This window comes from Triturus cristatus, chromosome 11 (genome assembly GCF_964204655.1).
Source record: "Triturus cristatus chromosome 11, aTriCri1.1, whole genome shotgun sequence".
NCBI lineage: Eukaryota > Metazoa > Chordata > Amphibia > Caudata > Salamandridae > Triturus > Triturus cristatus.
Window position 1 is genome coordinate 862,089,333 of NC_140594.1, and position 14,805 is coordinate 862,104,137.

The window sequence follows — 14,805 nt, forward strand, 5'->3', positions numbered from 1 at the left end:
ATATATACACACACAACAACATTAACAATAAAGGGAATGTGGGGTAAAGCACTCGAGAGCTCCACACAGTAAGACTTAAGCTCATTAAGTTCCTCACCCACAATTGCTGTTACAGATACTTACTGCAAATACCCACATATAGGATATGCATGCAAAGGCAGGGTCTGTGGAGTTGATAGCTATGGTGATGTTATAAATGTAACTCAAAGACAATACTCACAATGAACAATAAACACCACTTAGGTTGTCAGCTGTGCCCACGGATCCTGGCGATCAAACAGGAACACGCATGGCAGTAACAGCAAGGGGGTAGAACAAAATACAGGCACAATAGACAAGGAGCTATCAAAGAGGAGTGCTTAACAGGAAAGGAAGGAATTCACAGGGCAGACTTGGCAGAAAAAAAGTAACAAACATACAAGGTAATAGAAGCAAGACAGCAGGAATAGCAAGACAGCTAACTAGGAACTGGAACCAAGGAAGTGAGAAGAAAGGCGGGGACTGGAAAAAAAGTAAATACAGAAGGAGAGGCTACAAGTGTACTCTAGAATAGAATTGAACCAGGAGTCAAGAAAACACAGTAGCACTGAAGACTGTGATGGAGTAGAGACAAGAATTGAGCAAAAGCTCAAGTGCCAAGGTAGTACTGCAGGCAGTGCTTGTTCAGGAACAGAGAATTACTAAAGCTTCAGGAGTCAAGGTAGCACTGCAGGCAGCGCTAGCTCAGGAACAGGAAATTATTATAGCTCATGAGTCAAGGTAGCACTGCAGGCAGTGCTAGTTCAAGGAAACAGGAAAGAGCTACAGCTCAGGAAACAAGGAGTCAAGAGAGCACTCCAAGCAGTGCAAATCAGGAACAAGAAATAGCTGAAGCTCAGGAACAGGAACAGAGTATAACTATAGCTCAGGAACTCAGGAAAAAAGGTAGCACTGCAGACAGTGCTAATTCAGGTACAAGGAATAGCTATAGCTCAGCAATTCTGGAAACAAGGATATCAAAAGCTCATGAAACACTGGTAACAAGGGTCGGTCTCACAGGTACACAGCTACAATGACCAACCTTGGCCTGAAGGGAGCTGGAGCTTAAAAGAGCTCACAGTAATCACATGCATCCGGTGTGAGCAGGCTAGCAGCAGCCAGCCACAGGTGAGCTGAATTCCTCCACCCATCCTTGGCCTGCAGGGATGGAGCCGAAGCAGTGAGCAGGAAATTCTAGGTAATGGAGTTTCAGGCATGAGCAGGCCGGCTTTCACAAAACCCGGCATGGATTGGGATTGGATGTCAATTCCCAAATAGTGTCCAAATGGCTGGAAGTCAATATATGTATGAACAGGAGAGCCAAGTAGCTTATTATGACACTGGAGAGTCCCACAGTTCAGCCCCCTGGTTATGGACATGAGAACGCAGGGAGCAAGTCGTGACAGTGCACCCCCTCCAAAGACCAGCTCCTGAAATCTGGAACTGGATTCAAAGCCTTTGCTCCTAAGAAGTAAGTTCATTTCCATCAGAGATGTAGTGCAAGATACCAGAGTACTGCAGAAAAACTGGGTAGGATAATAGGCTGTAAATTAACAACAGTATTGAAGGCTGTAAGAAAGTGGCTCTGTATAGAATGTTCCCAAATAGGTACAGTGTGCACAGAGTCCACAGTCCCCAGAGGTTTGGCAGAGGCTAAAGTTAGATATAACCTTACTCTCTAAAGTGGTAGCTTGGTCGAGCAGTAAGGCCGTATTAGAGGACAGTGTAAAGCATTTGTTGTACACACTCAGTCAGCAAATGGTCTCACACACTCAAGAACTGAACTCTAGGCCAATGGTTTGTATATAAAAATATATGCTTGTTTTATTTTAGAACCAACAATAGGTATCAAAATATACTTTCTCAGGATGAGATGCTTTAGTTAAATACTTTTCAATAGGCAATAGACTTTTGAATGCAATAGTTACAGTTGTTGCAATAGGCAACACAATTTCAAACACAATTATACATTGAGCTCAATGGGAATTTCTAGTTAAATGCAATTGATTACTTTTTGGATTACTTTTCTTACCACAGGACTGGATCCTAGATTCAGTCCTGTGACATCTCCTGTAAACAGTTGAGTAAAAATGTTTTGGTTACAGTAGTGATTTTTAAGGAATATTATTGTATTTTAAAAGTTGAAACTTTTTCACATAGAATTACCAATGTTATCCTACGAGAGGAAATTCACTTAGCAGGTAAGTGGGGTTATTGTTACTTTTTCTAACTCAGTGTTGGATCCTGGATCCAGCACTGGGGCATCTCCTGTAAACAGTTGAAAGAATGTGCTTTTGTTATACAGGCGATTTTTAACGAATATTTGTAAGTTTGCAAAATCGACACTTGGAAGAATTTCTGGTGAAAACCAGGCAATGTTATCCTATGGAGGAAAATTGCGATTCTCCTATTAACATGACTAGAGAATCTGGATTTCATTAAAGACACGGAGGCTATCATTATGCATTAATCCTTTAATGCAGTCACAGACAGCCGCACTACATCACAAAGAAAGAAACAGTTCTAGAATGTAGTGATCAGGATACAAATGGCATGAGACACAAACAGACTGCCTCTTTTAAATGCGGCTCACAGGCAGATAAGTAACAATTCTTCTTTCTAATCTTACATTGTCTTAAGATATTTGTTTAATTTAAAAAAAAAAAATGATTTACTATTAACATTTCGATTACCTCATTGATTTTGATGGTGTTTAAGTTGATTTGGATGGTGTTTTAACGTTGCGCCAATTTTCTTCTAACCAACACCTTTCCCCAACAGCTTTGCCTTCGTGCCACTAAACGACTATGGGCTCACACCCCCCTTCCCCTACCCCCCCTTCCTATCGACTTCCTATTAAGGTTGTCGATCCCTTACTTTTCACGTATACTCAATATTTCTAAACTATTTTATCACAATACCAAGATTAATTTATTTTCGGTTACCTCCTAGATTTTTAATCCCAACTCACAGCCCTCGACGCGTTCGTAATTATTTGGGAAATCTTGACGCGCTCGCGTTGATCCGAGCGAGCGCGTCATAACCTTAGAGGAATGCACCTTAGACACGGTGCACGCTCGCAAGCCTTCCCCCGAGGCTCTTTCCTCTGATACTGACGGCTCCCTGGCAGCAGCTGATCTCGAGCGAGAGCTCCAGTTACTCCGCTCGATCAGCTGCTGCCAGGGATCGCGTCTCAACGGTTTTCTGTTACCTTTGCCATCTCAATAAAAAAAAAAAACCAAAGGGGGAAAACTTAATACTCACCAAATTATTTCTCTAATAATAAACTTAAATATATATATCTATTATTAACTACGGAACCTTTTCTACCTTCATTTATTAGCAATGTCAGATCTTGACTCGGATGATGCTACTGCTAGCTCCCCCCTCCATGATAATGACTCCTTTAAACAATTCTTACAGAAAGAAATGCGATCCTGCATGTTATCTACCTTCAAAGAAGTGATGTCTTCTAAAAGATCTCTCCCCTCTGGTCAGGATGACCCTACCTTCGACCTCACAACTCACGGCAAAAAGAATAAAAAAGTGAAATATTGTGAACATCCTTATGATTACATTACAAGAGGTCGTAGTACCTCAGTTGACCTAGGAGGCCCTAGCACCTCTTCTATGTTGGGAGGCCCTCGCGCCTCAAACGAGAACATTGCCGCTCGCGGCATAAATTTGATGGGTGCCCCTAGCGGCACAAACTTGACTGGTGCCCCTCGCGGTACATCCCGTTATGACGGGAAGGATGTCGCAGACTCTGATTCAGAGGAAGAAAATTTCCACAACCCCTATGACGAATTCGTCTTGGACCTTGACGTCCCAGACCAAGACCTAGACCTCAACCCTGGCGAAGGAGAATCACCTTCCTCTTCCGATAATATCATTCTCAATCCTCTAGGAGAAGAAATGTTCTCCCCCCTAAGCATTTCCCACCCTAACAGCTCAAAGTGGTTTCCCCAAGAACACGTTTCTAAGTTCATTAGGAGATGGCTAAGAAACTCTCTGGAAAGAGAGACCAGGAATACCCTCAAATCTGAGTGCCCGAGACCCACCATTCATGATAAGGTCTCTCAAACCCCTAACCTCGACCCCGACCTAATTAAATTCTTATTTAAATTAGGAAAAGACCCTAGACGAGGTCTGGAGAGAGCTCTCAAGGGCTGCCAAGACCACCTTCTTGACGTGCTCGGCCCCCTCACCAGGATCCCAGACCTAGCAGAGGAGTCACACATTTCAAATATGCCTCTCGATACCAACCTCATTCGCGGATGGAGCCAAAGAGCTATTGTCCTCCTTGGTAATGCGAACTCGAGTCTGAACATCGAAAGGAGGAGAACTATCCTGACAAAGATCAATCCCAAACTCAGCGACCTGGCAGAAAAAGAACCTTCTGACAACCCTAAGGGTCTTCTCTTCGGAGAAGACATGATCAAGTCAATCGGCAAATATGTCGCCACCTTTACCGCCCTTGACAGGGCTCAATCAAATATGAAGCGTGTCTTCAACACAAGCCTTTTTGGACATGCCGGAAGAAGGGGCTGTTCTTCCGGCCGCAATTCCCAGCGGCCCTTCTCGTCCTTCAGAGGTTCTGGTAGAGGCTTCTACCCCTCAAATCAACAATTCTACACCCTTCGAGCCAGAGGAGGACCTCGTAATAGAGGCTACAGATCCCGTGGAAATCCAAACATCTCCAGTCCTGCAAGTAAGTTTTCCTCCTCTTTCCTCTTCTTCCCAAGTAGGGGGCAGACTTAAACTATTCTACCACATGTGGGAGTCCCTAACTCAAGATCCTTGGGTTCTAGAGACAGTCCAGGGTTTCAAAATAGACTTTTTAGAAATCCCCTTTCAATCTCATCCCCCAAATCCTTTAACTCTTTCAGTCGACCATCAGAAGATCGTCGAAGAGGAAATCTCTTCAATGCTCAAAAAAGGAGCTATCATACAGGTTCCCTGGTCCTTAAAAACATTTATCAGCACCCTTTTCTTAGTTCAAAAAAAGGACAAAGGATGGAGACCAGTGATAAATCTTCGAGAGGTGAACAAATACTTAGTTTACAGACATTTCAAAATGGAAGGTATTCACCTTCTCAGGGACCTTCTCTTGAAAGGAGACTGGTTGGTGAAATTAGACCTCAAGGACGCCTACTTTACCATTCCGATGGCACTAGAACACCAGCCCTTTCTCCAGTTTACCTGGAAAGAACGTCTGTACCAATTCAAAGCTCTTCCCTTCGGTCTCTCATCCGCGCCCTGGTGCTTTACCAAAATGATGAGAACTATCGTCTCTATTCTGAGAGAGAGGGGTATCCGCCTCATTATTTACCTAGACGACATCCTGATCATGTCTCAAATCTACTCCCAAATTCAGAAAGACCTCACTACCACCATCCACCTTATCGAAAGTCTCGGTTTCATTATAAACAGAGAGAAATCCATCCTTACACCTTCCAAATCCTTAGAATTTCTTGGTTTCACCGTAGATACCTCGAACTGTCTCCTCCTTCTCCCTACCAAGAAGATCGCCAAAATTCGCAAAGAAATCAGGTATGTCCTAAAAAAAGACTCTATAACCCTACGAGAGTTAGCCCGTCTTCTAGGTCTCCTCTCATCCAGCATCCAAGCTATCTTTCCAGGGCCACTGAACTACCGCGCCCTTCAGAGAATAAAGGGGAAAGCTCTCAAATCTGGTCTCTGGTACGAGGACTCTGTGACTCTCGACCAAGAAGGGAAATTGGAACTCTCATGGTGGCTAGAGAACCTGGATGCCTGGAATGGCAAAGCAATTTTCGGCTCTGTCCCGGAATTTGTCTTGGAATCAGATGCGAGCCTCCACGGTTGGGGCGCTCGCTTCCTCGATCAAAACACTGGTGGCGCATGGTCCTTTGCGGAATCTTCCCACCACATAAACTTCTTAGAACTTACAGCCGGATTATATGCCCTAATGAGCTTCAGACACTCTCTTCAAGGCAGATCCGTTCTTCTCAAGATGGACAACATCTCTGCAGTTTCGTATATCAACCGCCTTGGCGGTACCAAATCAGCAGATTTATCCGCTTTAGCGAAAAAACTCTGGATGTTCTGTCTAGAACACAAGATTTCCCTGAAGGCGGAATATCTTCCAGGGAAGTCAAATCTCTCTGCAGATTGGAACTCAAGATTCCTCTCAGACCGTACGGATTGGAAACTCAATGTGAACGTTTTCAATACCCTCTCTCTCTTTTGGGGTCCACTAGATTTGGATTTATTTCCAAGCAGATTAACTTTCCAACTCCCAAAATATTTCAGCTGGATGCCAGACCCGGGAGCTCTAGCGGTGAATGCCTTTCTTCAATCCTGGTCAAACCTTCGAGGTTACGCATTACCCCCCTTTGCCATGATACAAAGGGTCCTACAGAAAGTCAGAATAGACCAATGTTGCTTGGTCCTATTAACCCCATTTTTGCCCTCTCAGGCTTGGTTCCCCACCACACTCGAACTTTCTTGCGACATCCACTTCCTCATTCCAGCGAACAAAGGTCTGGTCACCAACGCAGACGGACAAGATCACCACCTAATCTCTTCAGGGAATTTGAACCTTCTTGCTTGGAAAGTGTCAGGCAATCCAACAAACTGTCTGGCCTTTCGTCATCAGCTCTTTCCCTCCTCGGAGAATCATGGGCACCCGGAACTCATTATAGATAGAACAACATTTGGAAAAAATGGGTTTGTTGGTGCATGGAGAGGAACTTGGATCCCTTGGAGGCTCCTATCGTCAATATAGTTAACTTCCTCGTCGAACAATTTGACAGGGGTTTATCTTATAGATCTATTAATTGCTATAGATCTGCAATCTCCGCCGGACACTCCCTAGTCAATGGTAAAACGGTAGGTAAGAACAATATTATTTGTAGAGTGATGAAAAGTATGAGACTAAAAAGACCTCCCAGACCCAAATACCAATCCATGTGGGATGTTAAAGCTATCCTAGACCGTTTCTGTTCTTGGCCAGATAACGCCTACCTCAACAGAAAATATCTTTCTTTTAAACTTGGTACTCTCTTATGCCTAATCTCTTGTCGTAGAGTTTCAGATGTGAAATGCCTGGATATTTCTTATAGATCTTACGATATGTTTGGAGTTAAATTTGATATATTTAGAAGAACTAAAACCATGTCAGACTCTATTTTTTATCCTCGTTTTGACCTTTGCAAGAAATTGTGCGTCTTAGACTGTAAGAGAATATGACTTGAGAACGAAGGACCTTCGTCCTCCAGATGCCAAACAACTCCTTATCTCATTTGTTAAACCCTTTAAACCAGTTGCTTCCTCCTCCATCTCTAGATGGGTCAAGTGTGTAATGAATCTAGCTGGAATTGATCTTTCTAAGTTCCAAGCTCATTCTCTCAGAGGTGCTCTGGCAAGCAAATCCTTCTGGTCTGGAGGAAAGTTAGATGATATTCTTAAAGCGGCCGATTGGTCTAATGCCTCAACCTTCGCTCACCATTACTGTAAACCTATTGAACACATGTCGGATCTGCTGTTGATGGATTGCAGGTGCTGTGGTGGAAACACCAAGGTAAATTTAATATCACTTTGTGTCCTAATGCCAAGATACAAGTATGTATGGTGGAAGATACACAGGTAGTCCATGATAATCTTTAGAACAATGAGAAAGTTGTTCAAGCTATTTTTAACAAACAAAGATGTTAAAGGATTTTCTCACAAAATAGTGTTAATAAAATGCTGTTCTGTCCAAACACAAATTGAGAAATGTTTCTTTGTCTGTAAGGAATGAATTGGCTGACATGATAAAAAAGATTGTACGCGGATGGGGTAATAGAACCTGTCAATGCTTCTGAATGGATTTCTCCAATTGTTTTAGTTAAGAAACGGAATGGAGAACTTAGAATGTGCATTAATTTGAGATTGGTAAACAAACAAATTGTTATGGAATGTCACCAATTACCTAAGGTTCAAGACTTATTAGCTAAATTCGATGGTGCACCATTTTTTACCTCCATCGATCTCAAATCAGCGTATCATTAAATAGAGTTAACAGAGGATACAAGAGACATCACTACTTTTATTACACCTGAGGGAACCTTCAGTTATATTAGAATGCCCTTTGGCCTGTCATCGGCTGCATCAGTGTTTCAGAGGCTAATGAATTGCTTGTTTGGAGACACTGATGGAGTGGTGGCTTTTCAGGACGATATCATGAGTTTTTCTGACACCATCGAGAAACATCATGAAACAGTAGATAAAGTGTTATCTGTGCTAGAAGATAAAGGAAGATAAAGGTATGACCATTTGTCTAGATAAATGTAAGTTTTTCTCATCCGATGTTGAATATTTGGGTCATCAAATTAATGGCAATGGCATTTTTTCTAAGAAGCATCTCTTTATCTCTATTAAGAATATGAATGATCCTCAAGACAAAGAACAACTTAAATCCTTCTTAGGATTATGTGAATATTATTCAAGATTTGTTCCAAAGTTCTCTGACATAGTTCTTTCATTAATATTGTTGCTTAAAAAAGGCAGTACATTTATTTGGACCCCGGATCCTTCACAAGCTGTCAATGCTATAAAATCTGCCATTATTGGATGCAATCCCTTGTCTCCCTTTTCATCATCTGCTACCAATGTTGTCACGGTTGATATGAATGCCATCGGTCTTGGTGCTATTCTCAGTCAAGTTAAAGCTGGCAACGAAGAAAAAAAAATATTTCCCCAACATGAACTTGTGCTGACGTTACAAACTTTGCAACTTCATAAGCTGAAAAGTTGTGAATTCTACATAACTCGGTCAGCAGAACTTTTATTACTCACACCCCTAGTCATTACATTCTACTCGTAGCGGTTACATCTGTGTTTTGCTAATAATCACTCAGTTGTAATAGGCTCACAAAGTATATCAGTGTCATTAAAAGACAACCAGGCATACAGGTTATTATGATTAATAATGATAATAATGAACTCTTATGAACTGTAATTTCCGTCCCGTTTTACCACAAAGGCTTTTACTATACATACACAGAACAAACGAGTTTTCTTTTCTATAAGTCTTATCACAAATCTCACATCTATGGATGAACGTGAAGTTTGTGGGACTCACACCCCAATTACCCATAATTGGCATTTGCGTTTTTTTAACACTAGAATTATGCAAAAGCTATTGCTCGATATTCCTTCTGACAAACACGATTATTACTACAGACACCACTCAGTGTCTTTTCAAATTGCGTTTGTACTCATACGAACGCCAGTCTTGTTCAGCAGTGTTAATTATGCGTCCTCCGACATCTCTGCCCATCAAACCTTTGGCATTGTAAATGACGGTGCCTTTTATTTATGCTTTGGTTTCAGGGCATGGGTGGAGGGCATTGTCGTTTACGATGCTAGTGGCTTAGGCTCTCGCGGGTTCGAGACCTATTGCATTGCAAATGCTTGTTGTTACTTCTTTTTTGAAAATTTCTTGAAGAAATGTAATAATAGACAAAGAATCAGATTGGTTGATCCATTTGATTTCAACCCACTTAGAGAAATAATCAATAGCAACTAGTATATACAATTTATAGGTAAGTACAGTTGTAATTACTTTTCAGGGTCAGTGCTGGGCACCAAGATCCAGCACTGGGATCTCTCCTGATAACAGGTGAGTAAATTCGTTTTCGTAATTCGGCTGATTTTAGATGAATATTTTAAAATTTCAAAACTCGACACCGAAGAATTTCCAAGTGAAACCAGTCAATGTTACCCTATAGAAGAAAAGTGAGTTATCGGCTTTTGGGTAAGTACTCGACTGGCAGAGTTAAGGTCCTGTGCATAGACTCAGGGGTCTCCCAGGGTCAGGTAGGTACAGTTGTTACACCCTCAGTGGCACAGGGGCAGTCAGGTGTGGAGTGAGTTAGGCCCAATGTTATCCTATGGGAGGGAGGGGACCCTTGGTTGGTGGCTGCTGGCTAGCAGGCCACGCGGCTGTGGGAGCTGGGCTCTTGGTCACTTACTCAGGGCAAGTGGGAAAGTAGATTAGAGTAGAGGTTGCACTGCCACGGGCACTCGGGCGGCTGGGTGCAGGGTGCTTTTGAGCCGTCGGGCGCTCAATGGATTTCAATGGAGAAGCTCAAGAACGAACAAAGGCTGCAAGCTCGGGGATGAAGATTCTTCAGGTGCGACCACCACTTCGAGAGGTAAGTTGGGTAGTTGGAGGATAGGTAGGCACCCAGGAGTTGGGAACAGGGGGCCGCAGGGCACCGGGTGCAGGGGTGCCTTTTGGCGTCGGGAAATCACCCTCTGCTGGTCGCGGTTGACGAGGTGCCTGGTTCTGAGGCTGTAGGCATCGTCAGGAGCGTCGAGGTGGGTCCTTGGGTGCTGGATTCAGGTTCACAGTCACCAGGGGGACGTCCTCGTGGTCTTTGTCCACTTTGGCACAGGCCAGGCTTGGCTTGTGCAGAGTGTGCAGGGTTCGCGGTTCCTGGCTGATGCCAGGGGTCAGTTACATGCTTTGAGCAGCACCACTGCTCGTGGGAGTCCCAGGTAGTTAGAGTCACAAGGCAGTCAGGTCCTCCAGGGTTTTTGAGGTTGCTGACCACTGGAGATGCCGGGGTTTAGCAGAAGCAGGTTCGAGGGTCGACAGGCCTGTAGGGCTGGGGCCAATTTAGTTGGTGTCTTCCTCTTGTTAGCAGCTGCACGGCGGATCTTCTTGTTTCTTGTTCTTCTTTCTTGTTTCGGAATCTGGATCTGAGGAAGGAAGGTTCAGGGTGCCCCTAAATACTAAATGTAGGGGAGTTACAGGTAAGTAAAGGGCAGGGACCAATGGGTCCCCTTCCTGGGGTGGGTACGCCCCCTAGCCTGCCACTCTCCTGTGGGAGGGGGGCAGTAGCCTTGGCCTGATTGGGCAGGGCTTTCCATCTTCAAGATGGCGAGAGCCCGGAGATGTGCTTCACCTCGCCTCCACCACCTTAGGGGTGGGGTTGGTAGAGGCTGGCACACCCCCTTTCCTTCCTTGGGGTTTCAGGCCAGTCTTCCTGCCAGAGTGGGGGTCAGAACCGGTAGGGCCAGTTGCTGAGTACAGCAAGAGGCCTGGAAAAGCTCACAAAGGCGGCATGCCTTTGAAGCTTCCCCTGCCCATCCTGGGGGAGGAGACCTAGCACCTCGCCCAGGATGTGCATTGTTGCAGGCCCAGGAGAGCGGATGGCTCTCTAACCAGGGGTCCAGCAACATGTCTGCTGTGTGGCAGCCTAGGCAGCCCCTCAGACAAGACGTGGGTTGCAGGTTAGGTTCAGGGGGCATCTCTAAGATGCCCTCTGTCATGCATCGTACAGTAAATCCTACACTGGCATCAGTGCGGGTTTAATGTGCTGAGAAGTTTGATACCAGTCTTCAGTGTAGCCATCATGGTGCTGTGGAGTACGTGTTGACGATCTCCCAGCACCATATACTCTTAAATGGCAGCACTGCACTTACAGTGTCCAGGAATGGACCTGGGTACTGTAGGGGCACAGGGCTCATGCACCTGTACCCACACCACTGGCATAGGGCACCCAGCTAGAGGGGTGGCTGATGTATGCCAGGGCAGTGTGTGTTGTGGGCATGGCACACAGGGATGTGTGCCATGTCGACTCTGTTTTGTTCTGCACCCAGACACTCAGCCTGCAAGGGCAGTGTGTGTGTGTCAGGGTACAGGGCCTCTAAGGGTGGCACAATAAGTGCTGCAGCCCTTAGGGGCCTTCTCTGGTCACAAGGCCCTGGGTACCTAGTATACCATTTACCAGGAGCTGACATGTGGCCAGAGATGGCAATTGGGTTTAGGCTTCAACACAGTTTTAGGGAAGGAACATAGGCCCTGGGAACCTGATTGGCAGGAGCCCAGGGCACACTCAGTCAAAGTACATCAGCAATTCAGCAAAAAGGAGGGGCATACCATGCAAGAAAGATGGCACTTTCTCACAAAGGCAGAACTTGAAAAGTCCAAATCCAGTAATGGGGGCTTTGAAGCATGAATTAAAGATGTTTGAAGTCCTAATGATGGCAGGTTAGAGTAGCACTCTGAAAACAAATGAAGATTAACTGTAGGGTCAAAAGCACATAATGCAGTGGCAAGAGGCACAGAGGTCAAAGGCAAACTGGCTCAAGACAAAGGAGGTGACAGGAAGCAGACCTGAAGTTCTGGCCCGGGAGGAAAACATACAGTAGACTCACATGCAAGAGACTTTAGAAGCAGGTATGCAGGAGACCCAGGCCCTGGAGGCCTACATGTTGAGAGTTTTGTCTCTGATGCTGGAGGTTTTGTCTCTGACTATATACATACTGAGACCTCTGAAGGCTGGAAAACTGGAAGCATAGGGTCAAAAGGCACGCACCCTGGAAGCTCTGCTTCGGAAGGCAATCAGCCTGGAAGCTCTGGTTTGGAAGGCAAGCTGTCTGGAAGCTCTGGTTCGGAAGGTGGGCAGCCTGGAAGCTCTGGTTCGGAAGGCAAGCAGCCTGGAAGCTCTTTTTTGGAAGGCAAGCAGCCTGGAAGCTCTGGTTCAGAAGGTAGGCAGCCTGGAAGCTCTGGTTCGGAAGTCAGGCAGGCTGGACGCTCTGGCTCTGAAGTCAGGCAGGCTGAACGTTCTGGCTCTAAAGTCAGGCAGGCTGGACGTTCTGGCTCTGAAGTCAGGCAGGCTGGATGTTCTGGCTCTGAAGTCAGGCTGACTGGACGTTCTGGCTCTGAAGTCAGGCTGACTGGACGTTCTGGCTCTGAAGTCAGGTTGACTGGACGTTCTGGCTCTGAAGTCAAGCTGGCTGGAGACTCTAACTTAGTAGGCAGGTGAACTGAGGACTTGGGCTCTGCATGCAGGCAGTCTGGAAGCTCCGGCACTAATGGCAGGCAAGTTGCAGGATCATGCTCAGATGGCAGGCAGGCTGCAGGCTCGGGCTCAGATTGCAGGTAGGCTCGGGCTCATGCTCAGATGGCAAGCAGGCTACAGGCTCAGGCTCAGATGGCAGGCAGGCTGCAGGCTCAGATGGCAGGCAGGCTGCAGGCTCGTGCTCAGATGTCAGGCAGGCTGCAAGCTCTGGCTTAGATGGCAGGCAGGCTGCAGGCTGAAGCTCAGAAGGCAGCAGGCCGGCTAAGGACTTTGGAGACTCTGAGAGCAGCAGGCTAGCTGAAGATTCTTGAAGCTCTGGTTCGGAAGGCAAGCAGCCTGGAAGCTCTGGTTCGGAAGGCAGGCAGCCTGGAAGCTCTAGTTTGGAAGGCAAGCAGCCTGGAAGCTCTGGTTCAGAAGGTTGGCAGCCTGAAAGCTCTGGTTCAGAAGGCAGGCAGGCTGGACGCTCTGGCTCTGAAGTCAGGCAGGCTGGACGCTCTGGCTCTGAAGTCAGGCAGGCTGGACGCTCTGGGTCTGAAGTCAGGCAGGCTGGACGCTCTGGGTCTGAAGTCAGGCAGGCTGGATGCTCTGGCTCTGAAGTCAGGCAGGCTGGATGCTCTGGCTCTGAAGTCAGGCAGGCTCGACGCACTGGCTCTGAAGTCAGGCAGGCTGGATGTTCTGGCTCTGAAGTCAAGCAGGCTGGACGTTCTGGCTCTGAAATCAAGCAGGCTGGTGACTTTGACTTAGTAGGCAGGTGAGCTGAGGACTTGGGCTCTGAATGCAGGCAGTCTGGAGGCTCCGGCACTAATGGCAGGCAAGCTGCAGGATCAGGCTCAGATGGCAGGCAGGCTGCAGGCTCGGGCTCAGATGGCGGGTAGGCTGCAGGCTCATGCTCAGATGGAAGGCAGGCTACAGGCTCAGGCTCAGATGGCAGGCAGGCTGCAGGCTCAGGCTTATATGGCAGGTAGGCTGCAGGCTCATGCTCAGATGGCAGGCAGGCTACAGGCTCAGGCTTAGATGGCAGGCTGCAGGCTCAGGCTCAGATGGCAGGCAGGCTGCAGGCTCAGGCTCAGCTGTCAGGCAGGCTGCAGGTTCGGGCTCAGATGGCAGGCAGGCTGCAGGCTCTGGCTCAGATGGCCAGCAGGCTGAAGTTCAGAAGGCAGCAGGCCGGCTAAGGACTCTGGAGACTAAGAGCAGCAGGCCAGCTGAGGATTCTGGGAAGCTCTGGTTCGGAAGGCAGGCAGCCTGGAAGCTCTGGTTCGGAATGCAGGCAGCCTGGAAGCTCTGGTTCGGAAGGCAGGCAGCCTGGAAGCTCTGGTTCAGAAGGCAGGCAGCTTGGACGCTCTGTTACGGAAGGCAGGCAGCCTGGACGCTCTGGTTCAGAAGTCAGGCAGGCTGGACGCTCTGGCTCTGAAGTCAGGCAGGCTGGATGCTCTGGCTCTGAAGTCAGGCAGGCTCGACGCTCTGGCTCTGAAGTCAGGCAGGCTGGACACTCTGGCTCTAAAGTCGAGCAGGCTGGACGTTCTGGCTCTGAAGTCAAGCAGGCTGGTGACTCTGACTTAGTAGGCAGGTGAGCTGAGGACTTGGGCTCTGAATGCAGGCAGTCTGGAGGCTCCGGCACTAATGGCAGGCAAGCTGCCGGATCAGGCTCAGATGGCAGGCAGACTGCAGGCTCGAGCTCAGATGGCAGGTAGGCTGCAGGCTCATGCTCAGATGGAAGGCAGGCTACAGGCTCAGATGGCAGGCAGGCTGCAGGCTCAGGCTCAGATGGCAGGTAGGCTGCAGGCTCATGTTCAGATGGAAGGCAGGGTACAGGCTCAGGCTTAGATGGCAGGCAGGTTACAGGCTCAGGCTCAGATGGCAGGCAGGCTACAGGCTCAGGCTCAGATGTCAGGAAGGCTGCAGGCTCGGGCTCAGATGTCAGGCAGGCTGCAGGCTCTGGCTCAGATGG